Source organism: Canis lupus, chromosome 26 (genome assembly GCF_011100685.1).
Source record: "Canis lupus familiaris isolate Mischka breed German Shepherd chromosome 26, alternate assembly UU_Cfam_GSD_1.0, whole genome shotgun sequence".
Lineage (NCBI taxonomy): Eukaryota > Metazoa > Chordata > Mammalia > Carnivora > Canidae > Canis > Canis lupus.
Genome location: NC_049247.1, coordinates 10,560,828 through 10,587,436, shown reverse-complemented (window position 1 = coordinate 10,587,436; position 26,609 = coordinate 10,560,828). Strand labels below are relative to the sequence as shown.

General features: G+C 42.7%; 1 protein-coding gene across 2 annotated transcripts in view; it reads right to left on the bottom strand.

The window, feature by feature from the left end:
- The window catches only part of RPH3A (rabphilin 3A), a 265,289-nt gene that overhangs the window by 117,095 nt on the left and 121,585 nt on the right, over positions 1-26,609 (bottom strand). The window contains exon 1 of one of the 2 annotated variants that reach the window (XM_038575152.1): positions 11,511-11,600. The exons of the other annotated variant lie outside the window; for it this stretch is intronic. The gene's annotated coding sequence lies outside the window, so the exon portion shown is untranslated. Of the gene's footprint in view, positions 1-11,510; positions 11,601-26,609 lie in introns of those variants that run through there. 2 annotated transcript variants of the gene reach the window in all.

Here is a 26,609-nt window from a genome sequence, read left to right as displayed (position 1 = left end):
TTGTATATCTCAATATCCCTTCCCCACTCTATGCCTTTCAAAGCATATTTTTTTCCTTGATTTTCCTTTCTAGCAGCCTCAGCCATCCCCCTACCCCACCTTTCCTTTCACTGTGACCTAGTGGTGATGTGGACAACAAAATGGACATCCATCCACTGATGCCAGGAAATGAAGGAAGATTCTGTGGAATGCTGAATACCAACTTCAATTTTTTTGAAAAATACACCCCTATCTACCTGCTGTAAAGAGCTTTAATCTTTCTCTTCAGGGGATTAAAACATTTCAAGGTAGCGAATGAAAACTCATTTAATCTCTCTGTTCAAATATGTTCCATCAGCCTATAGATTATTAAAAAAAAGATGACAGTGCCAAATGTGAGAAAAAATAAATAAACTCAATTTGTGCTAGCAATCAAATTTCAAAGCTGGGGTCAGGTCTCATAATGGAAAAGAAAAGGGAGATCTTTTTCACACCAGGGAACCAATTCCACTGTCATTATATTTTACTTCCTTTTGCTTCTGCAAAGCCCCATCCCTCAACAAAAGGTCTTATTCATTTTCTCCTCCCTCTAAATCTCTGTACAAAGCTAGGAAAATAATGTCCTAAATGACAGTAAGAGCTAACAATGATTGAGCACTTACCATGTGTCACCCACTAATCTAAGTAGTTGACATGTTATATAACAGATTCAATGCCCACATAAGTCCCCACATAAGTAGGGGGCACCACTAGTATTCCTACTTCACAAATAAGGAAACTGAGGCACAGAGACGCGATACACCTAAGGGCTGGAAGAGGCGGGATTTAAACCCAAGGACTGTAGCTCTGGCACTCACACTCTTAACTACTTCACTCCACGGCCTCTCGAAGGCATATAATTACTGTCCCTTGAGATAAATCACAGTCCCAGTCATCTTGTATTATTCATCCTTGTCTACCCTGCTCAGTAGGCCCTGGGCACATAGGAGCTGATGTGTAGACCCTGCATCACTGGCTCCCTTGCCCACTGGGTTTACCAATGGACACTCTGACAGAAGATCAGAGCATGAGGGGAGAGAGAGGTTGTGGTCTTTATTCCCATGCCCCCTCCCTGCAGGGTCACCAAAGGTTGGTCACTCTCTTGGCCAAATGCCACACAGCTCCATCAGGCGGTTGTCTCCACAACTTTCTCTCTCAAAATCTGCATAACTTCTCTCTCTCCTCGCCCCTTAATACCCAGAGGTGGCAACATTCTCCTGCTGGTTCAAGTCCCCAGTCTGATGCCCTATCTGACAGATTCCCTAAACCCCACGTACATCTTTGAAAATAGCCCTTTCATACTCTGCAGATTTTCTGGGTTGAGTGTTCCTCTGTCCCTGCCAGGCCCCTGGTGGATTTGCCTGCCTAGGACAATTCATCAGAATCTCCTCAGACTATCACTTCGCAGATGGCAAAGAGCCTGTCACCACAGGGAGAAGGATTATTTAGTACCCTCAGAAAATGGTCACTGGTCCATCAGTGCCTCTTCTGAGACTAAATGAAAACACATATAAATCATTTCTTCTAGAAATATCTGTGGAGTGCCTTCTAGATATTAGACACTACCCTGGGGACACACAAGTGGATGGGACAACCAGGTCACATACAGAGAATACATGAGAACTAGAATGTCACTGCGGCTGTGGATAGCGATAGGAGGGAAGGGCTTCCGAGATCGGGAGGCCTCCTGAGATGTGCCATACTAAAACCTTAAGGATGAGAGGACATGGCCATGCAGTGGGGGGCAGAGTAGGGGTATGAATGTGGTGTCCAGTGTTCCAGAGGAAATCGTGCTTCAGAAGGCTCAGAGGCGGGAAGGACAGTGGGCATTTAGATTGCAGGTGGTACAGCTGTGGAAGCAAGAGGGGAGCGAGCCTCAGAAAATCAGGGAAGAGGAATTTTCCCTTTTGCAATGACTAGGAGAACACTCCTGGTGTTCGGTGTCAGGCTAAGGATTCTGAATGCCCTGGATGTGCAGGACAGCCCCTTACCATGAGGACTACTGAGTGCCCTGAGTGTGAGCAGGTCCCCTTTGTGAAGTCAGCAGCTGTACCAGCTTCCCAAGCCCTCCATGAAGTCTGTCTATACCAGCTAACATCTGACAGGAAATGAGGCAGGACTGGAAGCTGGGATGCAGAGAGCTAAAGAGGGTTTGCATCACATTTTTCTGAGAGGACAGCACCAGAGATGGAGGGAAAGGGTAACTGCCAGCAAGAGAGGATGGGGATGGGTGGGGGCTTCCTTTATTTAGAGTCAAAGAAGATCATTCTAGAAAGTACTGCCATCACCACAGAGCAGTGTTTTTCAGACTTTAACCTAAGACCCACAGTAAGAACTACATTTTATATCACAATCCAATTCTACACACATGCACACAGACATGTGACTGAAGCAAAAGTTCCACAAAACAACATGCAGGCTTACCATGGGTGATGTTCTCTGATAGATTTTGATCCATGCTGATTTCTACCCATGAAACTGACTTGATAACTCATTATAGATCTCACTTCTTGGTGTGAAAAACAACACTAAAGACATAACTAGAAGACAGTATTGTTTTTTACTATTATATTTGTTTTTACTCTTTTTCTTTATTTTCATGGAAGTATAGTTGACATACAGTGTTACATTAGCCTCAGGTAATGCAACACTGCGATTCGACAACTCTGTACGTCATACTGTGCTCACCACAAGTGTAGCCACTGTTTGTCACCATGCAATGCTATTACAATACCACTGACGATATTCCCTGTGCTATGCCTTTCATCCCCGTGACTTTCTCATTCCATCACTGGAAGCCCATGCCTCCCACTCCCCTTTACCCATTTTGCCCATTCTGCTACTCCCTCCCCTCTGACAACTACAGGTTTGTTCTCTGTAATTATGAGAGTATTTTAAAGATTAAAAAAATGTGATAACACATTATGTTGATGAGCATGTGGGGAAATGAGCACTCTCATATACTATTAGTGGGAGCAAGAATTAATGCAAATCCATTAGTGGGCCATTTGGCCCTCCTTATCAATATTTTAGATGCATATGCCTTTGACTCAGCAATTCCACTTCCAGGAACTTCTTACATATTTATTCACACATATGCCCAAAGATGGATGCAGGGGAATATTCACTGTGGCATTGTTTGTCGTGACATCAGGCTGCAAACAATATAAATGCTCAATAGGACACTGATAAAATGAATTATGAGATATCCTTACAGAAGTCTAAACAACCATGAAAATAAATAAGGCAGGTTATTATGAATTAAAATGGAAGAAGGTCCGACATGTATGATATAGCTGACAAAGCAAGGGCAATATGCTGATAATTGTTAAGCTGAATGATGAGTACAGAGGGATTTACTATACTCCTCTACTTCTGTATATGTATGAATTTTCACATAGTTTAAAAAGTAAGAAGACAAGTGTCCAAACTATGTGCGGTATGCTGCCATTTGTGTTTAAGCCAATTTGCTTTAACAGACAAGGGGATCTGTAAGGGCCTGAAAGTAGCAAATATCTCTGGCAAGAGACCTAGGGAACAGGTGTGGGAGGGAGATTTTTAACTTTATACCCCTTTCTACTCTTTTAACTTGTAACCACATGCACCTTTTATCTATATGTATGTGTGTGTAATTAAAAACAAGAAAGAAAGTAAAACTGATTTATCAACCTCAAAAAGGATAAACACCACTTACCTAAAATCAAAAGACTCAGAATTACACCTGAAAACCAAACAAACTAATTCATGATAAGGAACGTACTCCCACCCTTGACCCTCGACTAACCCCCATGACATCACAACCTTTGGAGTTTCCCTGAGCAAACAAGTAAAAAATGGAACTGTGTCCAGTTACATTTTTCTGCCAAATTGTTGTTTCCTTGAATTGATGTGAACAAAGATTAGGCCACATGGGACCCCTATTATACCTAGGTTATACTGGAAATAATTTCAAGTTTAACTTGTTCGGTTCCCTCACTTTAAGAATGGTAGACTATGACATGGCCCCTTCATTTCTCTATGTCTACTGGGAGAAGAGGCCTGAAATGAGGATATTCATTACAGCATGGTTTATAACAGGGAAAAGCTGAAAATAGTTTAAATATTCATCAGTAAGAAAACGACTAAGTAATGACACATTTGTATTATAGAATACTATTATCAACTGGATGTTTGTGCCTTCTCCTATACCCCTCTACATCTGCCAAATTCACAGGTTGGAGCCCTGACACCCAAAGTGATGGCATTATGAGGAGGGCTTTGGGAGATAAGTAGTTTAAACGAGGTCATGAGGGTGGGACCCCCAAGATGAAATTAATGGCCTTGTAAGAGTTTTATCTTTCTTTCTCTCTCTCTTTTTCTTCCATTTGAGGACACAGAGAGAAGCCAGAAAGAGGCCCTCACCCAGAACCAAATCAGCCAGGATCTTGATCTTGGTCTTCCTAGTCTCCAGAATAATGAAATAGAAATGTCTGTTGTTTAAGCCCCCTTCCCCAGTCAATAGTATTTTGTTATGGCAGCTCAAGCTGACTCAGAGAAATAGCACAAACTATTTAAAAATATAAGAAACATATATGTACTGACACATTAAAATTCCTAACATGTTAGGTGGAAAAAGCAAGTTGTGGTTATGATGTTATAGTATTACACAATTATGTAAAATGCACATTCATACAATAATATATATATATTTATACACAAATGCACAGATAATTATCTGGAAATATGAACATCTAACAAATGACGGGATACCCAGAAGCACAGAAGAATCATGGTCAAAGGGGATATTAGCTTTGTTTGTAAACTTATATTTTTTTATAAAAAGCTATTTCTGTATTACTTGTGTAATTAAAAGCAGTTTGAGGACATACCCGCTCCCAACTGTTCAGAGAGAACAGCCTAACTTCAGGCTATATAATCAGTCAACTTCAGGGCTGCTTCTAGAATCTGAGTTCTAAAATCTGCCTTGCAACCCAAGAGTTCTTCCCACTACCACTCAGTTCTCCACTAACACTCAGTTCTTCCCACTACCACGCAGTGTAATTTTGAAACGAGCAAAAATTACACTCTGCTCAGGGGAGAAAAGGGCAGGACTCGCATCCCACCAGACACCAATGAGGAGATAATGTTTTCATGCACTAAACGTAACATGGTTAGATCTCAACAAGGTTAGCTAAGACAATTAATTTCAAAGCCTTACAACTGACAGCAATACACAAATTAGCTTCCACATCAGCTTTAGGAAACTAATTTCATTACAATGAAGAATTCAGAAGGGAGCTCTGATGCCTTTTTAAAAAGTGAGATGAAACTTCAAAGTGAGATGAAACTGTTTTCTAGAGCAACTTCATAATTATACCACAAGGACGATGTTTACCTCAAAACCCAACACCCAATAGGGATAAGATGGAAGGAAGAAAGAAGCCTCAAAGAGATGTCAGGTTGAAATCTGCAAGAGACTTTCATGAAAGGAAAATAAAAAAGATTAAGGGTCTCAAAAAGTTTATTATAAATTATAGCAAGAGCTAACATTTATTTATTCAACCAAAAAGTACTGAGTACCAACTGTGCCAGGCAGTGTTCTAGGCACTGGAAATAAACAGTGAATAAGATGCATAAAAATTCTGCCTTTGTGGAACAGATATCCTGGCAATAAACATAAGTGCTACAATAATCTGGGCAGGTGAACAAGGAGTATCAGGTAGGAGGTTTTGATGTGAAATACATAGAGGAGTCAGGGATGGTCTCAGAAAGTGACATTTGAGCAAACACCTGAAGGAGGCAAAACAGTAAGCCCAGCAGATATCTAAGAGAAGTTTGTTCCAGGCAGAGGGAGTGGCAAGTGCAAAGGTTCTGAGGTAGGGACATGCCTGGCATATGTTTAGGGAGTAGCAAAAGGCTAATAATGGCTGAAGCAGAGAGAGCAAGGGAAAAATCCCAGAAGATATGAGAGAGGAAGCCAGGAGCCAGATGGTGTAGGGCACTGTAGGCCATTGTAATGACCTGGGCTTTTACCAAGAGAATGGGAGCCACAGAAGAGTTCAGAGAGCAGGAGTGACATGAACACACACAGCACTGGATACTCTGGTGGAGATCAAGGGAAGAGGTGGAAAGACCAGTTAGGAAGTCACTGAAACAATCCAGGGGAAAGATGATGGTTCACTGAGTATTTACTGTGAGCTGGAGACTTTACATACCATATTTTCCAGTTTTATTTATCTTAACTGAGATATAATCCACATACCACAAAATTCACCATTGTCAAATATACAGTTTGATTGTTTTTAACATATTTACAAGGTTGTGCCATCAACAACACTCTCTAATTCCCAAGCATTTTCATCACCCCAGAAAGAAACCCTGTACCCATTAGCAGTCACTCCCCATTCTCTCTCCCTCCCACCTCTGGCAACCACTATCTATTTTCTGTTCCTATGGATTTGCTTATTTTGGACATGCCATATAAATGGGATTAGACAATATCTGATCTTTCATCTCTGGCTTCTTTCACTGAGCATCATGTTTTCAAGGCTCCTCCATGCATTCCTTTTTAAGGCTGAAGTAAATGTTACAATATCTTATTAAATCCCCACAAAAGCCCTATAAAGAAAATACCATCATTATCATGCCCAGGTTTCTGACAGGGAAACTGCAGTTCAGAGAGGTCAAGTAAGTTGCCCAAGAATAGCCAGGAGAGGGGAAGACCGGAGACTGAACTCAGAAGTCTGGCTCCAAGTCTCGCCAATTTGACTACTTTGTTAATCACCTTACTGAATGAATGATGGACTTTAGTCAGGCCCTTCATTGGACTGGGGAAACAGAGGCCCTGATTTCATAGAGTTTGGGCGAAGCCATCACCGAAATTCAGATGTCACAACCTCCTTTTCAGCTGGGGTCCACTTTAGCATGTCCTTGTGGCACCACTGGGGCCTTCTCATTCTGGCTGGAGTCAGATAAAATAGAGTGAGTTCCCCTGGTGAAGGTGAGACCTTGAAGGTGGGGATGAAGGGAGGGAGGGGAATACAACAGTGTCGCCTTCCCCAACTGCCAAATTCACAAACATCAGTGCGGCTCAACAAGCAATTACTGAGCCCTGACCATGTGCAAGAATCTATGTGAACAGAGGCATCACCAAGATGTGGTCCCTGCCCTTAAAAAGTTCCCAGGGCAGGGGATCCCTGGGTCGCTTAGCGGTTTGGCGCCTGCCTTTGGCCCCGGGAGCGATCCTGGAATCCCGGGATTGAATCCTGCGTTGGGTTCCCGGCATGGAGCCTGCTTCTCTCTGTCCCCCCACCCCCTCTCTCTCATAAATAAATAAGTAAATCTTTAAAAAAAAAAAAAAAAAAAGCTCCCAGGGCAGTTGGGGAAACTGCTATCCCAGTATTACATCAAAGAAGAGGCTATGGTATTCCTATCTTTACCATCTCGGCATTACTAGGAAGCTGGCACAGTGCTGGGTAGAGAGCTTTCCTCCAACAGACATTTGCTGAGGAGCATCTATATACTCCAGATGTTACCCATTCCCCTTGGCTCTTTCTTATTAACCCTGCTCCACCTACAGCCTTCCCTCTCAATCCTAACCCTTCCCAGTTTCCCCAAGGAACACTTCTTAATAAAGACTTTCACATCAATCTTTGTCTCAGGTCTGCTTCTGGGCACTACCCAAGCCAGGAGGTGAGCTAGAAAGTCATGTAACAATCACTAACACTAAAGTTTACTGAGTACTTACTACGTGCCAGGCAGGTATTATAAGCACTTCACCTGTATTAACTCATTTACTCCACAACACCACTAAGAGGCAGATGCTATTATTATACTCCACTTGCAGATGAGGAAAATGGGTTGCAGGGACTTGTGGCTGCCCAGTCAGTAGTGGCAGAGCTAAGACTTAAAACCAGGCAATCTTTCCAAGGCTGGGCTCTTGACCATTCTATGATCTGCTGCCTTTTGGGTAGGCTTGGGAAACACAGCTGGCATTTGGGGAGGCTAAGTGCCAGGGGTAAGGTGGCATCTGTGTATACAGAGAAAAAGAAACAGAAAGGCATGGAGGGAAGAGCAAGAGGCACATGCACGGGGAGGCATCTGAGAAGACATCAGAGGTCTTCCATTGCAATGAAGCCCAGCCATAGTTCTTGCCAATGAGTTCCAAAAGATTGCCTGTAAAGGACATGCAGCCATGTGGGGCAGTGGGGGGGCAGAGGGGACAGGGGGGATGCTCTCCAGGTGAAGAGAGGTTGGGAATAAATGCCCCAAGTTCTCTCTTCCACCCTCCTCCAATAGCCAGTCTCCCAATGGCTGCCCCTAGGCAAAACCTAGGGACCCCAAGAAATGCAGCCCAAAGGCCCTCCCATCCCCCCTCCCCATGTTAACAGAACAGGGAGGGGAAAGCAATGGATCTGAGGGCTGAGGGACTTTGGTCTGCTCTGGCTTCATCAATTCATTCATTTACTCACTCAGTGAACATTTCTTAAATGCCCACTAAGCCAGGTGTCCAGAACCTACAACACTAATAGTACCCAGCCCCTCCCCTGAGAGAGAGTTATTTGTAATTGTATTAACTGTGGGCTGATAGTGGAGATGACATATGACTCAACCTGGAAGTAGCCGCGGGTCTGGAGTCACTTCACTAAGATGACTTCACGCTTCATCTCAAAGGATAAGAAGGGTCTGCCATGTGGGGGAGACATCTGTTGTTTTCACCTGCTCTATCCGACATTCCCCAGGGGAATGACCTTTAATCCAGCTCAGTCCCTCTGGTTGCCCATGGGATGAGCACATGACCCAAGTCTAGCCAATCAGCACATTCCATTTTCCTGGCCACAACAATTAGGCAGGGTGTGGGCACATGACCAGACCCATCCAATGCGAGGCAACTCTGGACCCTCCCAGGATCCTTCGTGGGAAGTTGTTCACTTTCTCCTGATGTTGCTAGAATACCTGGAGGGTGAGCCTGGGCTGTGGGTGGACACCTTGCCACTAGCAAGCATGAACGTACTGAAGAATGAAGCCAACACCAAGGAAAAGTGATCTGAGAGAAATAGAAAGTCCTGATGGTATCATTTGAGTTCTGGGATCCAGCCATTCCTGAGGCCATCAATTATTCAGTTATTTCAACAAATACAAGTTTTTTCTTTGCTTCAGCCTCTTTATGTTGGGTTTCTGTTGCTTGCAATTAAAAAGGCCTTGACTGATAAGATGGGGAAAGGCAAAGGAAGTAGGGCTTGCCAGGAGAACAGACTCAAGGAACCACAGACAGTTGGATGTGCCTAGAGGGTAGAAATTTGTAAAAAGAATGGGGCAGAAGGTGAATCTGGGAAAGTGGATGTGGACCTAGAAAGCCTTGAACCCTCAGCAAAGGACCCTAAACTTCCTTCACAGATTCCAGAGCTTCTACAACTTTCTACTCTTCCCTCAAATAATCAGCAAGAGTTCCTAGCACCTCAGGATTGTGGCCTGTCTGGGGCAAGTACAGAAGAGGTGGTTCCTTCCCTCAGGGGCTTCCCATCCAGCTGGGGGAAGAGGAAGCAAAACAGGGAAAACTATAACCAATAATAATAATAGTGAATATTTATTATTAATGATGTGCCAGATATGGCACTGTGTTTACATAGATTTTTTTCATGGAATCCACATACCACTCTATGAAGTCAGTGTTATGAATGTCCCCCATATTTTATTGATAATGAAACTAAGGCTCTGACAGGTGGAATCACTTGCCTAAGGTCACACAGTTTGGAAGCGGCAAAGCTAGAACTTGAATTCAAGCAGTGTGACTGCTGAGTCCACATACTTGAAACATTTTGCTGAGCAGTCAATTGGTTCACAGGTGGAATGAGAAAAGTAAACAGGAAAGGAAGTCAGAAGGTCAAGATGGAGTCTATAACCAAGCTGTAAATGGCTCTGCCCCAGGTCTCATTTTGGAAGACAGCCCCACGGAGGGCATGGCTGTGGGTCACAGGTGTGCATGGCAAACAGCCTTTTTACTCACGTCCTTGTGGGCTTGGGGGCTGCCTGGCTCTGCTGAGGAACACAAGACAAGTAGAACCCTTGTCAAAGGACACGGAACTTGAAATGCAGGGAGAAGGAGCAGCAGGCTGCCACTGACCCCATCTTTCACAAAATGCCCTGTCTTTCCTGGATGACACCACTTTTTCCATGTCTGTGACTGCCTCCTGGAAGGTACCACAACTTGACATCCCACTGCAGATTCTCCACACCAGAGAAGCCTGCAGAGGCATATTTGCTTTTTATTCTGGAGAAGGTAGATGGGAGTAGATTCTGAAGTCCACTCATTGCCTACTCACCTCATTCTCTCATATTCGGAATGTGCATGCACGTGCTAGTATGTGCACGCAAACACACACACACACACACACACACACACACACACTAACCCTCTATTGATGAATAGAGGAAATGGCCATACTCCCAAGGCCCCTGAAATCCTGCCTCTTGTGGTAAGCCTTCCTCAAACACCCCTCTCTTGTCTCAGAGTTCCAAGAACCTGACTCACATGGAGAAAACCGGGCTCAGAGAGATTACATGGCACATAAGTGTCAAAGCCACAACCTGATTCCCACTGTGACCTTGGGCAAGCTGACTAGCCTCTCTGAGCCTCTGTGTCACTGTTTGTGAAATGGGATTAATAGCTATCCTGCAGGGTATAGGGGAGAGATAAATACAGCAATATGTAGGAATCCCATGTCATGGCACCTAGCATGTAGTAAGCATTCAACAACATAATAGCAAATTAAATTAGATTACATTAGATTACAGCACTGGGTGTTATACTATATGTTGGCAAATTGAATTCCAATAAAAAATATACAGGGATCCCTGGGTGGCGCAGCGGTTTGGCGCCTGCCTTTGGCCCAGGGCGCGATCCTGGAGACCCAGGATCGAATCCCACATCAGGCTCCCGGTGCATGGAGCCTGCTTCTCCCTCTGCCTATGTCTCTGCCTCTCTCTCTCTCTCTCTCTCTCTCTCTCTCTCTGTGACTATCATAAAAAAATATATATATATATATATATATATATATATATATATATATATATATACAAAAAAAATTTAAAAAATCTAGAAACTGGGATGCCTGGGTGGCTCAGTGGTTTAGTGCCTGCCTTTGGCTCAGGGTGTGATCCTGGAGTCCCAGGATCAAGTCCCACATCAGACTCCCTGCGTGGAACCTGCTTCTCCCTCTGCCTGTGTCTCTGCCTCTCTCTTTGTGTGTCTCTCATGAATAAATAAATAAAATCTAGAAGCTAATGGGGGGGGGGGCTCAAGATACTGTGTTTCATCTCATTAAATGTAGCATTTCAGCTTAGCCTCCATAGGATAACTGACCCAGGCTGCAGTGGCTGCTGTCCCATGAACGTCCATGCTGCCTGGACTTGAGCCTCCCGGTCCAGCCCAACATGACTCAGCACCTGGAAACATGTGCTTCTTTAAATAGATCCTGCTCTCAGCTGATTCTCAAGGCTGATCAATGACTTACCTGTCATTGGTGGGAGGTATCCTGGGGCTTGCTGAGAGTCTGCTGGTGTGGAGCAGAGGGACATAAGGGACACTGGAGGAAGGTCACTGGTGACTATGACCCTGCTAGAGAATTAAGAGAATGGCCAGATGAGACAGCACCCAGAAACAGGAAGGTTGTCTGCACCCATCCCACCAAACTGGTCCATAGGGTTTAGTGTCATGCCCCAAAGCCCCTGCAACATTATGGAGGGGTCAGGAGACCTAAGTTTAAATCTCAGCTCTGCCACCAAAAGCTTCCTGACCTTGGACAAGTCCTTTGCTTTCCTATCTTCTCATCCATCAAGCCATACATATGGCTCATTTGTATGAGCCATACTCATACAAATGCACAACAGGAGGCAGAAGACAATCCAACTGCTCCCAGTGGAGGATCAGCCAAATGACTTATAGTCCATCCATACCATGCAACAAGTACTGGTCAAACGAGAGATGTTACTGACGTGGGCTGAGATGAAACCACCTCCGAGCCACTGTGGGACAGTGAGCTGCCATCAGAGGGCTTTGTGTCATGTCCTGCATAGATATGTACACTAGAATATTCATAGAATAACTCTAAAAGGAAAGAGACACACACAGACACACACATTCTGGTAAATGGAAAAGACTTACATTTTGTAAAAAAAAAAAAAAAAAAAAAAAACTTAAGGAGACATAAGTCTTTATCTTTTACTTTTTGCTTTTTTTAAAAAAAATTCTCACTACTGCATTTTTCCAAAATAATTTCCAAGTTAGCAACAAGAATCTCACATTCATGCTCACTGGAAAACAGGGTGAGCTCTAGATAAAAGAGGTCACCAAGGCCCCAAGCCTGTTTCCAGTGGCCACAAGTTCAATGGCTTTTGGCAAGCCTCCAGCTCCTCTGAGGCTTGGTTCCTGCTGTTTGTCAGCAGTATTTTTGCCCATGACTAGTAGAGAATATCAAATATGGAAGAACTTGGAAAGCACATCTGTTAAGTATATATGCTTGCTAATAACTTCTTACTTCCATGAAACAGAAGAGTGAGTCTATAAAGGGTCAGCTAGATACATTTATGAGACTTCCTCTCTTAAGGCATTTTTTCAAATGCATTCCAGCATTTTGTGTGACTCAAATCCCACAAGCACTGGTTTGGGGTGGAGCAGAATGGGGTTAAGGGCCCACCTCCATCATCCACTAACATAAACATCCAAAGTCTCAGTCCCTTTATTGGTAAAAAGGACAGCGGTTATACTTCACAGGGATATTGTGGAAATTAAGTGACAGAGCATGTGTGAAACTTTTAGCATAGAGTTAGCACCTACTATGTGCTCAACGAGTAACAAAATCTTTCTCTTAAGCTTTTCTTGTAGTTATACCAGCAGCCATTTTGGTTTTAGGATCTAGATGCTCTGTATACAGTTTAGAAAAACCACGACCTCTGGATGGAAATGATTGTATCTTCTGTCTTAGCTGGAGATCCTTAGAAGGCAGAGCATGAGGCAAAGGTGTACGTGTACTGGGAAGTGCGACCCCAGGGAAAGAAGCAACACAAGTAAATGGAGTGTATTATGAAGCTGGCAACAGGTTGGTTGCTCAGAAGTCTTCAGAGAGGCTGTACCTCTGAATCATCCATCTGGAGCCAGAAATAATATATCCACCAGCTCTCATGGGATGTCAACTCCCCCCACACCTTGATTTCACAGAGGTGAGTATCACCTGGACTTCACAATGCCTCATGCCTCAGTGGATATAAGAAATATAAGGAACCAGAGCAGCTGCCACAGCAGGAATGACAATAGCAAGGATGGTGCAACAACTAATGTCTCTCAGACCATGAGAATATTATGAAGTGCTGCTAAGCCCACTCTGGCCAGAAAGGAAGGCAGGTGCACAGGTCCTAGAAGGGACTACTACACCTTCTGCACAGATTTGCCTCCTTACATAGCTAGGATGTCCATCTGCCACCTGCTAACCTGCTTGTTTGATGTCTAAAGCACATGGATCCACCCCTGACCACCCATTTCAGAGAACAAGTAAGGTCTTCTGGGCCCCAGGGAGCATCCCATCCCAGCCTGGTCCACTCCCACAGAATGTCCTGCTAAGGATGGCCAGAGCCCTCTGGACATTCTCAGCTCTTTGCTCCAGAAGGCTGCTTACTTTGACCTTGACCCCGACCTTGTTACTTCAGCCTCTTGCAGAGCTGTCCATCAGGAGTGGCATTTAAATGTGAGATCCTGGGCTTTTTATCAAAGGACACGATGAACAACCACACCATGCCAAATCTATTCTTGCTTCTGCTGGGTTTCATTTGGGATGTAGAACCATGGTATTCAGTGCTCTCTTTCTAAATTCCTTTTATTTTATTCATTCATTTATTCAGCAAATATGTATTGAGGGAATTGGTAAGAAAAAAGTCAGTCTAATAGAAAAATGGTTAAAAGTTAATGAATACACAGTTCATAGAAAATAAAACACAAATGACTCTCAAGCATTTGAAAAGATGCTCCATTTCACTCAAAAAAGAGAAATGTTTATTAAAGCTATACTGAGAGACCATTTTCCCCATCAGATTGGCAAAAATCCAAAAGGTTAATAACACATTTTGTTGGCAAGGTTGTGGAGGAATAGGTATTCTCAAGCATTTCTGGTAGGAGTGTTCCTATGGTGCATAATTGGATGATATCTATCAAAATTATGAAAGCAGATATTCTTTGACACAGCAATTTCCCTTCTGGGAATTTATCCTACAGAGATGTTTGGACTTGTGCAAATTGATGTACATACAATGTTATTCACTGCAGACTTCTAAGAGCAAAATATTGGGAATAATCTAGATGCTTTAAATAAATAATAATCTAAGCAATGACATTCTATGTAGATTTTTTTAAAGAATGAGATGTCTCTCTATTCACTGATATAGAAAGATCTCTATGATAGAATGGCAAATAATAAGGCACAGAGGAGCATGGATATGGCATGCCCGCATTAGGCTAATGCTGCCTAACAAACTACCTCAAAAGTTTAAAAAGTAATTGTTCACTCTCATGCTCTCAGACTTGGGGTTCTGTTGATCTCAACTGGGCCCAGCAGGGTGACTCTGCATTAGGCTGCAAGGTCCAGAGCTTGCGGACTCTATTCCACATTCTTCATTCAAGAGCCAGGCTGAAAGGGACAATAGTTAAACCTCGGCACACTCCTCTCATGGTGAATCATGGAGCACAAGAGAGGAAGGGTAATGACACAAAAAACCTTTTGAGACTCTTATGTCTTGTCAACTAACATCCCACTGTCCAAAACAAATTATATCACCAAGTCCAAAATCAAGGGGTGAAGAAGAACATTCTATCCACCATGAGGTCATGGCAAGAGTATGGATATGTAATACCACCAGAGAACTGTAGAGAATGGGACCAATAATTAAACTAACATTGCATAAACACACACATGCAAACACCCAATTTTACTTATTTTTATCTAAAGGTATCCTGGAAAAAAACTGTAACAATGGTAATCTATACTGGAGGACCGGTGGAAAGTGAGAGCTTGTAGACAGAGGATAGGTAAGGAAGAAGACATTCCACTGCATACCTTTTGACATTTTTAAAATCAGGTGAATGGTTTACCTGTACAAAAAAAAATATTTTAAAATGTACATGGAGCATCTACTAGGTGCCCGGCACTGGGAGAGGCACTGGTGACAGAGCTATAAACAAGACAGACCTGATTTCCACCTCCAGGTAGCTAATCCTTGGGTGCAGTTGTCTCTACTCTGGCTGCCACCAGAGCCACCTGGGAAACTTTTTAAAATGCTGATGTCCAGCTCCACTCCCAGAGATTCAGACTGTAATCAGTTTGGTGTACAAACTTTTACATACTTTTAAAAGGTCCCAAGGATTTTGGTGGGAAGCCAGGGTTAAAAATAACTAGATTAGCAAATGGAAAAAGATTAAAATAATCAAATAATTAGTTGGTTGTACTAGGCACATTAACTAGTTATTGGAGATTTCTTATATTTTCTCTTCTTGGAAAGCAAAACTCTTCTTAGCAATTGAATTCTTCTCTCTCTCTTATTAAAAGTGTAAGACTCTATATATCTTCCTTTTCACTTTGGCAGCCAGGAAGCTCAGTGTCAAAGCTGAAGCTCAAATGGAGCAACTTCCTAAAGCCATAATGCCTACACATGTGTAGTCTTTTTCTAAACTGAATTTCTGCCTTTACTTATTTTTTTTTGGTGACCTTGAATCTCGATTTCTATTTTGCCATTAGTTCATGGTTTGTATTCTTACAAGGTGTCTCAAATCTTTTATAATGCAGAGGAACTAAATTATCATCATCAACAATAACAACAACATAATACCTTCTGTTTATTTACTTGGCACTTATTATGCTCCAAACACTGAGATTGGCACTTGAAATATTTATCTCCAATCATTTTTTAAAAACTCACAGAAGAGGTATCATTAAGCTCATTTTACAGATGATAAACTGAGACTTAGAGAGATTAATTGCTTGTCTGGAGTCACAAAGTAGTAAACATCAGGGCTGGTATATTATTTTCCTATTGCTGCCAACAAGTTACCACAAATTTAGTGAATTAAGACAACAGAAATTTATCTTACTGTCCTGAAGTTCAGGTGTTCAAATAGGTGATCAGGGCTGTGTTCATTCTGTAGGTTCTAGGATAGAATCTTCTTGCCTCTTCCAGCTTCTAGAGACTGCCTGCCTTCTTGGGCTCAGGTCTCCACTCCTGCCTCCGTTCCCATAGTCACATCTACTACTAACTTTGACCTTCCTGCCTCCCTTGTGATTACATCCCACCTTCATCCCCAGAAAAACCCATATTATCTTCCCACCTCAAAATCCTTAGCTTAATGGCATCTGCAAAGTCCCTTTTGCCATGTAAGTTATATATTCCCAGGTTTCAGGAATGTTTGAGGACCATTACTTAATTAACCATCTCTTGGATTCTAACCCAGGCTTCTCTAACCCCTAATCATGTGCTTTCTACAATACTTTGCTGCATCCACAAAATCCAGGCTTTATTTCTGTGAAATCATTATTCCCAGGGCTTCTGTGGGTCTTCAAAGAGAGAGGAACATACTTCTCCACAGATTGGACAAGACACAGAAAAAATATACAATCTACCAAAGATAAATTTCCCCATTCCAATTGGAGTTGTAGGGCTATTCATAAGATAGGGCAGCAAAGGATCCATCCCCTGCTATTCTCTGCTGTTAGCTAAGTGAGGCTTCAAGATGTAGTGAAAAGTGGCTTTTCTGCATTATTCATTTGCTTCCTTTGTTGCCTCCTCCACTAGAATGTCAGCCACAGGAGAGTGGGGCCATCTCCATCACACTCACCATAGTATCCAGAGCCCAAAAAGCATAGCACAGAGTTAGTGTTCCATTGATAAATGCAAGCCCCAGAGCTACTCTGCTTCAGGGGGTAGGATTTCACCAGGGTACCTGAAAGATGGGGGAGGAAACTGAGTAGGCTTTGTCCCCAATTCCTCACCTTTGGGTGGGGTTAACGTGAAAGCTGAGGTCCTTGGTCAGGACCATAAATGAGAGGAAACATGAGCAAGATGGTGTTTGCCTTGCTGCGCCCTTCTGAGAGCAGAGATTACATCTCTTGAACATTCTACATGAAGCATTCTCAATCGATCGTGCATAGACATCAATAACAATCCACCTATAAAAAATTCCCCCACAAGGACACAAAGATAGATGTACAAGGATATACTGCATTGTTTGTAGCAGCAAAAGAATTGGACACAACCCAAATGTCCATCAATAGAGGTTTGGGGAAATAAATGATCATATAGTCACAATGACAGAATGCTATGCAGCCATTGAAAGAATGGGATAGATGGGGTCGGGGGAGGGTTGTCCAAGATGTAGTGCTCAGTGAGAAAAGGCAAGTTGCAGGAAAGTGTATAATGTATGGTTCTATGTTAAATATATATAAATATATATACTTCTTAAACTGTGCACTTTAAGATCTGCACATTTTACTATATGTAAATTATAACTCAATAAAGAAAAACCATTATATGTATACATTCTAGTTCTTTGGTCTTTAAGAAGCAAACTTTTTCAAATTATTTCTGAAATTAGGACTTGCCTTCTCATATATGTAGCATTTTATGTTTTGCTATTATTAAGTCGAAAGGGTGGCTTACCACTGGAGGTAGCTCACAAAAGAAGAAATGCAAGAGATATATTTAGCATTTACACAGAAAGTAAACATAGTAGATAAGCATATGCATAGAAAAGCTAAAAATGTACACATTTGGAATTCAGGAGTGAAATAATTGGGAATGGAAGTTGCAAGACCTTTGTACTAGGGGCACATATTACTTTAGTCATGAGAAACAAATTAAGGTTAAGGAAAACCCTTTCTGTGACCGGGAAATAGTGCAAACCTGTGGATTTGAGAAAATGGAGGGCATCAAAGGGGCATTTGACAATGTAACAGACCAAGAGAATTGAACCTCACTCGTGTTTTCAAAATAGAAAGAACTTTGTTATTGTTTTCTGATTATAAAAGTAATTTGTGCTCATTGCATAAACACTCAAAGACCAGGGAAAGGAGGCATTGAAAATTACCCATAAGCCCACACTGTACCACCAAAGAGAGCAAAGCCTAACGCTGGGGTGCACTTACTTACAAGAGGAACACCAACCTTTATATACTGCTTTAAAACTCGATTTTTGTCCCACCTAATATGTAAATAATATCTTCATTTAATATGTAAAGAAAATCTTTGCATGTTGTAATACTACAATATGTATCATCCTCTTAATAAACCCAATGTATTATGTATGTTATGTAGTTGTACCATTATTGGCATAACAGAGACTGTATCATTGAATATTACATTGTTTCCAATTTTTACCGATTGAAATAATGATGCAGGGACGCCTGGGCAGTTCAGTGGTTGAGCACCTGCTCTGGGCTCAGGTTGTGATCCCAGGGTCCTGGGATTGAGTCCCGCATCAGGCTCCCCACAAGGAGCCTACCTCTTTCTCTGCCTATGTCTCTGCCTCTCTCTGTGTGTCTCTCATGAATAAATAAACAAAATCTTAAAAAAAGAAAGAATGATACAAAGAAAATTCTCATACATATATCTTTAGGCACTTATCTGATTGTTTACTGAGAATAAATTCCTAGAAGTCCTATTTGCTGAGTCAATAAGTTTATACATACTGAAGGCATCTGATTGCTGTGACCACATACTTTCTCATAACACGAATAATCATTAGCATCAGCAATTGTTGAGCATGAAGTTCATGCCAGGACTTGCATTCCTTTACCTTCTGAACAGTCCTACAAGGCTGGTGTTTTTATTGTACCTCATTCTATAGATGGAAAAACTGAGGCTCAGAGAGGTATATAACCTCTCAATGTCACACAGCTAAAAACTGGCAGAGCCAGGAATAGAACCCAGATATGTCCACCTCCAAAGGCCAAGCTCACAGTCAGAGCACTGTGCTGCCTGCTAATCTCATGGCTTCCAGAACAGTCATATTATTTCATTATCCAACCTATAGTGCATGAGAAAGCTCATGTCCTCACTTTTGCCCCTTTCACTAAGTATTATCATTTGAATCATGTAAGGAGTGTGTAGTTGCAAACACCAAAAGCCTCAGTTCAAAATGGCTTAAATAATAAAGTGATTAATTGGCTCAAATAACCAGAAGTCTTAAGGGAGGTTAAGTGTCAAGGATGCCTTGATTGAGCAGCACAGTAGTGAGACCAATGTTCAGGTCTTGTTTTTTCTCCTTGTCTTTTGTGGTGCTGGCTTCATCCTCCATCTGACTCTCCTCCATGGTCTCAAGATGGTCCCTGACAACTCCTCATTCTGTGTGCCTTCTTCCCCAAGTCCAGACAGGAGGAGAGAAGGTTGACTTTGTAAGCCCTCTCAGGAGAGTGGGAGATCTTTCTAAGGATCCCTCAGCTTGCCAGTGGCCTGAATTGCCCCATGTGCTCATCCTGAACCAGTACTGTAGGTAGGATTATGATGACAAGTTTAAGCCTGGGCTGCATATGCCCTTTCCTAGATCTTGTAATGAAAGTAAATTTAGCTTCCTCTGAGGCTATAATAGAAAAAGCGTGGAGTGAAATTCATGACACTTCTCAAGAGAAGAAAGGTCGGATATTGGGGATTGGAACAAACACACTTGTACCCCACCCTTCCACTCATGGACCTTACCAATGTAGGGGACCCTACGTATCATTCTACCCTGTTCATGGCAGGGAGAAGCATCAGGGAATTAACATCCCCAGGGAGCAATTTTTGACCAATGAGAGAGCAGGTGTACAGTCTTTAGCCATATCAACTTGAATGTGCCCTATCTTGTCTGATCTCAGAAGCTAAGCAGGATCGGGCCTGGTTATACTTGGATGGGAGAGAGTAGGTGTATAAATACCCCAGCTCCCTCAATCCTTAGGTGGATCAACTGAGGAGCATGTCCTGCAGTAGCCCCCAGAATTCTCCAGTAATAACTAGCTCACCCTTCTTCCTCTTCCCTTCTCATGTGTCCAGTCCCCTGCTAGTGTTTCCTAGGACCACCTCCCAATAAATCACTTACACTTGACTCCCTGACCTGGAGTCTACATCTTGGGGACAGAAACTAAACAGTAACATGGTACAAAGTCCACTACATTTTGTTTCTAGTCTTTGTCTGTTGTGGGAACATTCTAAAAAGATAAAATTTCAGCGTTGTAAGGTTAAGGATAGACATTCACGTGGTGGTTCTCCAATCTGCCAAAAGGACAATATCTGCCTCTAAGCTACCTCCTTCACCTTCAGTGCAAAGGAGAAAGGAGCCCATCTTCCTTCAGAAGCCACTTTGCATGCACAGCTACGTCAACAATGACCAGACAAGAATGCAGTATTAAGCATCCCACTGTGAGTCTGTCCTGCAGATACAGACATCTGGACTCCATGGTGAGATCCCTTTAGGAAAAAGAGAGAGAACTCTAAAAACTGACTCAGCCTTTCATAAATTGGTGTTTTTAATATTCCCCTTCCTGGGGGCATTTGCTATAAACAAACTATTGGTCTGGTTGAGAGATAAAAAAGAAGCCCTTCCTCAAAAGATGCCACACATTAATTTTTAAGCTCACTCCTGAGAGATGCAATCTCTCCTTTAGTGCCAGTTAATGGAATTTGTATGACAATAATTTATTTACTGAAGTAATTAATTGCCATATAGCTTTGCATGGCTGGATGCAGCATTGGCAAGTGGCTGATTTCTATCAGGAAAAGGCATGTGAGCAGCTTCATTTCACAGACGAGCTATAAACTAAGCAGATTTCTAACTCAGAAATATCCATTTTCAAAGGGAAAAATCCTCTGGACTCTGAAATGGGGACTGATTCCCTGAGTCTAAGACTAGGAAGGGAACTGAAAGCACATTGTGTTCAACTGCCCCCTTTTACAGAGGAGTAAGCAGAAGCCAGGAAAAAGAAATGCTCCATCTCTAAGATTTCCAATTGAGTCAGTGCACAGTGCCCAGGCAGCCTGATTCCCAGCTCAGTACTTGTCCCACTAAGCTCTCTGCCTACACCCTAGGGTGCTGATGAAACAGACAGAATGTGTTCCCAGGAGGAGAGACTGGGAGCCTATTGAAACAACTGATTTGAAGGCAGAGACAGGAATAATGCCTGGCCCAGAGTGCTCTTGAGAGCACATCACTCTCTCTCCCAAAGAAGACTGAATATGGGATAAATGGAAATTCTTGAGATAAGCCACAGGAGGTTACTTAGACCAAAGGAATTTAATGCAAATGCCTTTGAGCTCTATGGAGGCAACAAATGGGTGAAGGACGGCATAAGCAAACACAAGGGAATGGTGAAGACTGGAACAGATATGACAACACATGCCCATCTCAAGGATCTCAGTGCTAACAGACCATTTCCATCTTTTAAGAGAGACAAAAAGTTCAAAATGTTACCAAAAAAAAAAAGTTACAAGATATCTCCTGCCTTTTAAATCTTGGCAATTTATGTCATTTTAAAAAGAGAAAGGGATACCGAGGTGGCTCAGTGGTTGAGCGTCTACCTTTGGCTCAGGTCATGATGTCAGGGTCCCCTGTGGGGAGCCTGCTTCTCCCTCTGCCTATGTCTCTGCCTCTCTTTCTGTGTCTTTCATGAATAAATAAAATCTTTTAAAAAATAATAAAAAATAAATAAAAAGAGAAAGATTGAAGGTCCCATAAACCAAAAAAAAAAAAAAAAAATGCCATCTCCCAAGATATAAGTTTGTAAACACTGGTATAGAGTATCAACAACTGGTGGCAGATCTGGCCATTCATTCAAACATTCATTCATTTGTTCAGGGTTGAGCGCCATGGTCCCTAAATCTTTCTATACATTAGAATCACCTAGGAAGCTTAAAAATCTCAATGCCCAGGTTACATGCTATACCAATTACACCAGGATGTTCAAGGGTGGGAGCCAGGCATCAGGATGTTTTAAATACCCCCAGATGATTCCAACACACAGCCAAGTTTGGGAACTGCTAGTCTACAATGAGCCAGGCAGTGAGTTAGCTGCCAGGGACACAAGAATGACCAGGACAAACATATTCCTCACCTTCCCAGGGCCTAAACCCAAGTAAGGGATTCAAACAGGTAAGTATATGTAGCCCGGGCTGCCAGTTGTCACCAAACCTGATCTCCCCACCTTCCAGGGCACATGTGGGACTAAACTTCCCAGCCTCCTTTGCAGTTAGATGTAGCCACAGGTCTGAATTCTGGCCAACAGAATGTGAGTAGAAGCCACAGTAACTGATGCCCACCTATTGACCCAGCCATCTCCTCTGAATTATTGTTAAGATCTTGTTACAGCAGCCTAAGCAATATGCTAAGCAATTAAAATGTAGAGAAAAACTGACAACCATAGTACCAGATGCTGTGAGACACAGATCCAGATTGGGAGCATCAGGGAAGGCCTCCGATTAATTCCTTTACTCATTCATTCAACAAATATTTACCAAGCACCTGCTATGTACCAGGCACTATTCTAGATGCAATTAATGAAATCAGCAAATAATTTATTGTCATATAAACCCCATTACGCGTTGTGAGAGACACAGCAGTGAAGGAAAGACTCAAAAATCTCTGTCCTCAAACAAACAAACAAAAAAAAAATCTCTGTCCTCATGGAGTTTAGGTCCCTCAGAGTATGAGGTGACATGGATACTCACACCTGGAAGATGGATAAGGCAGGCAGAAATCTGTGGGGGGTGGGGCGCACAGATGCAGTGCTCCTGGAAACGAGAAGGACCTAGGGGTGGGAGAAAGAGGCATTTTGGGGGAGCATGGAGTATTTGGGCTTGGCTGGGAGAGGGATGAGACAGAAACAAAGACAGACTGAGTCTTAGAGACATCCGGGGAGACAGAGAAACTGGCAGAAAGAGAGATGGAGAGAGAGCAAGGCAGAGCAACTGTCAGACACCCAAACGGACAAAGACAGAACCAGAGAAAGAGTGGACTGGAAAGATCTGACAGGGACAATGAGACAGGGACAATGAGACAGGGACAATGAGACAGCTACCACAGAGCCACCTCCCCCTGACCCCCACCTTCATGGCCTTATTTCTTGCACAGGAGACAGATGTCTGCATTTTACTTAAGTTTCCTTTGCTTTGTTGAGAAGATAAATATTTGATCTCCCACAATGCCCAGCGGTTTCTCCTACACAAGAAGGGCGTATTTAATTAGCCTGAGAGCAAGCCCCATGCTTGGCTCCGGCAGAGCCAGCTGTGAGGATTGTCATCTGCCACCTAAGGCTTGGGTTGGGTGATGGAGGGCAGAAGTGGGCGTCAGGAGACCCTCCTTGACTCTGGATAGCTGTGAGGTCTGAGCCTCAGTTTCTCTGCTTATAAAATGAATAGGTGCTTTCCCACTGTGGCATTCTGTGGCAGCATGATCAAGGTTTGTGATCAGGTATTTCAATGTGAAATTGCTTAACAGATGTCTCCCTAGGAGAGCTTGAGGGCAGGCTGTGTCTGTCTTGTTCATGGATAAACACATAGTAGGTGTTCGAGAGTATTGATCTGTTTAAAGTACGGGAGGGAGGGAAGGAGGAAAGACTGGAGGGAAAAAGATGTTGAACATGCCATGAGTCCTGTGCAAGGGAGAACAGGCTAAAAGGGGATGAAACTCACCTGGATTAAATCTTCAGGAAAAGAAAGCCAACAGGATGGGCTCACTGGGTTTCCCCAGGAAACTTATAAACGTTAATGCCTCTTATAGAGGCATCCACAGTTCCACAACCACAAAGGGAAGGAGATTGACATATAGAGGTGGCCAGCACAAGGGAACCACAGTGTATACTGAGCAACAAGTAACAGAGCTGTATGAGGATCTCAGCTCCCCGAGGCTCTGCAGCCCAAGCTTCCTTGGGGCTTGGTGATGGTTCAAAAAAATCCCTAATCATCCATTCCTCTCCCTCCTCCTTAGGGCAGGAGTCTGGGAATGTGCTCCTTTCTGGCTAAAACTGAGTATTTCCAGATAGTGGAGGCCTCCAGATTTTCAAAGGGTAGAAGAGGTGCTGAATTCACACTGGTACAAATGAGGAAGAGACAGATCACTTGGCAAAATAATTAGTGGGAGATCCAAATGCATAAAGGCTCTGATGATCCATGAACACAAGTCAGTATACATAAATACGAATAAATGAGTAAAATGGGGGGAAAGGGAAGGTCCTTCTTATAGGAGGATGCCAACAAAGAAATGTTTTTTAAAAAAAGAGTTAGAAATGCTTCAGTAGATACTAAAACTAATGGGGGAAATTTTGATGAGTACCAAGATATTTACATAGTCTCCAAGTCTCCTCCCCAGAGCTTATTTACTGAAGAAGAAGGAATAGTAACCTGACAGTGGAAAAACCTGTCAACCATGCTAACCAAGCCATCTAAGTGAATCTCACCATGAACAGGACAAACCAACAGCATGCACACACCTCCTGATGTGATGCATTGTTTAAAAAAATGCAGCTTCATCTCTGCATTGTTCCTGCCAAAAATGCACAACCTGAATCTAATCATGGTCATCGGGGAAGCTGAATTGAGAGGCATTCTACAAAATAACAGGCTTGAACATTTTAAAGATGTATAGGTCAAGGAACAGAGAAGGGCTGAGGAGATGTTCCAGAATAAAGGAGACTAAGGAAACACTGTGACTGAATATAATGCAGAGTCTTGGATTGGATTCTGGATCAAGAATAAAAGGATATTACTGGGACAATCTACAAAATTTTACAACAGACTGTGGATTAGGTAATAACGTTATAGAGAGATGTTACATTTCCTGATTTTCAAAACTGAATTGTGGTTATATAAGAGAATGTCCTTTTCCCTGAAATATAGACAGGAGGTATTTAGAGGTTAAGAGAACTAGAAGGATCTGAACATCAAAACAGAGTCAGGGCTGGTTTCTGGAGTCTGGGGACTTGAGTTCAAATCCCAGCTCTATTGTCTCCTGGATGTGTGACCTTGGGCAAGCCATCTGATGCTCTGAGCCTCAGTTTCCTCATCTGTAAAATGGGGCAACCAATGGTGCCCTTCTTCGTGGGATTATTGAGAAGATTTGACAAGAAAGCCCTCTACAAAGTCCAAGAACAGCTCTGGTGCATACAGATGTTGGATGAATGCTAGAGGCAGCTGTAAAGCTACAAGTCTCAGAGCTGATTGAAAGTCTTCAAAGTCTTCCAGTCCAACTTCCCTCTCAAATATGAGAAAGTCTCCAAAGTCTTCCAGTCCAACTTCCCTCTCAAATATGAGAAAGTCTCCAAAGTCTTCCAGTCCAACTTCCCTCTCAAATATGAGAGGTGTATGTAAGTCTCAACTCTCTTGCACCATACACAAAGATAAACTCAAAATGGATGAAAGATCTTAATGTGAGACAAGATTCCATCAAAATCCTAGAGGAGAACACAGGCAACACCCTTTTTGAACTTGGCCACAGTAACTTCTTACAAGATCCATCCATGAAGGCAAGAGAAACAAAAGCAAAAATGAACTATTGTGACTTCATCAAGATAAGAAGCTTTTGCAAAGCAAAAGATACCGTCAACAAAACTCAAAGACAACCTACAGAATGGGAGAAGATATTTGCAAATGACGTATCAGATAAAGGGCTAGTTTCCAAGATCGATAAAGAACTTATTAAACTCAACAGCAAAGAAACAAACAATCCAATGGGCAAAATGGGCAAAAGACATGAACAGAAATCTCACAGAGGAAGACATAGACATGGCCAACATGCACATGAGGAAATGCTCCGCATCACTTGCCATCAGGAAAATACAAATCAAATATACCAGTGAGAATGGGAAAAATTAACAAAGCAGGAAACCACAAATGTTGGAGAGGATGCGGAGAAAGGGGAACCCTCCTGCACTGTTGGTGGGAATGTGAACTGGTGCAGCCACTCTGGAAAACTGTGTGGAGGTTCCTCAAAGAGTTAAAAATAGACCTGCCCTACGACCCAGCAATTGCACTGCTGGGGATTTACCCCAAAGATACAGATGCAATGAAACACTGGGACACCTGCACCCCGATGTTTCTAGCAGCAATGTCCACAATAGCCAAACTGTGGAAGGAGCCTTGGCGTCCATCGAAAGATGACTGGATAAAGAAGCTGTGGTCTATGTATACAATGGAGTATTACTCAGCCATTAGAAACGACAAATACCCACCATTTGCTTCGACGTGGATGGACCTGTAGGGTATTATGCTTAGTGAAATAAGTCAATCGGAGAAGGACAAACATTATATGGTCTCATTCATTTGGGGAATATAAAAAATAGTGAAAGGGAATAAAGGGGAAAGGAGAAAAAATGAGTGGGAAATATCAGAAAGGGAGACAGAACATGAAAGACTCCTAACTCTGGGAAACGAACTAGGGGTGGTGGAAGGGGAGGTGGGCAGGGGGTGGAGGTTACTGGGTGACGGGCACCGAGGTGGGCACTTGATGGGATGAGCACTGGGTGTTATTCTATATGTTGGCAAATTGAACACCAATAAAAAATAAATTTGTCAAATATGGGTCTCCCCAGGAAATGCCCTCCACACAAAGAAGCAGG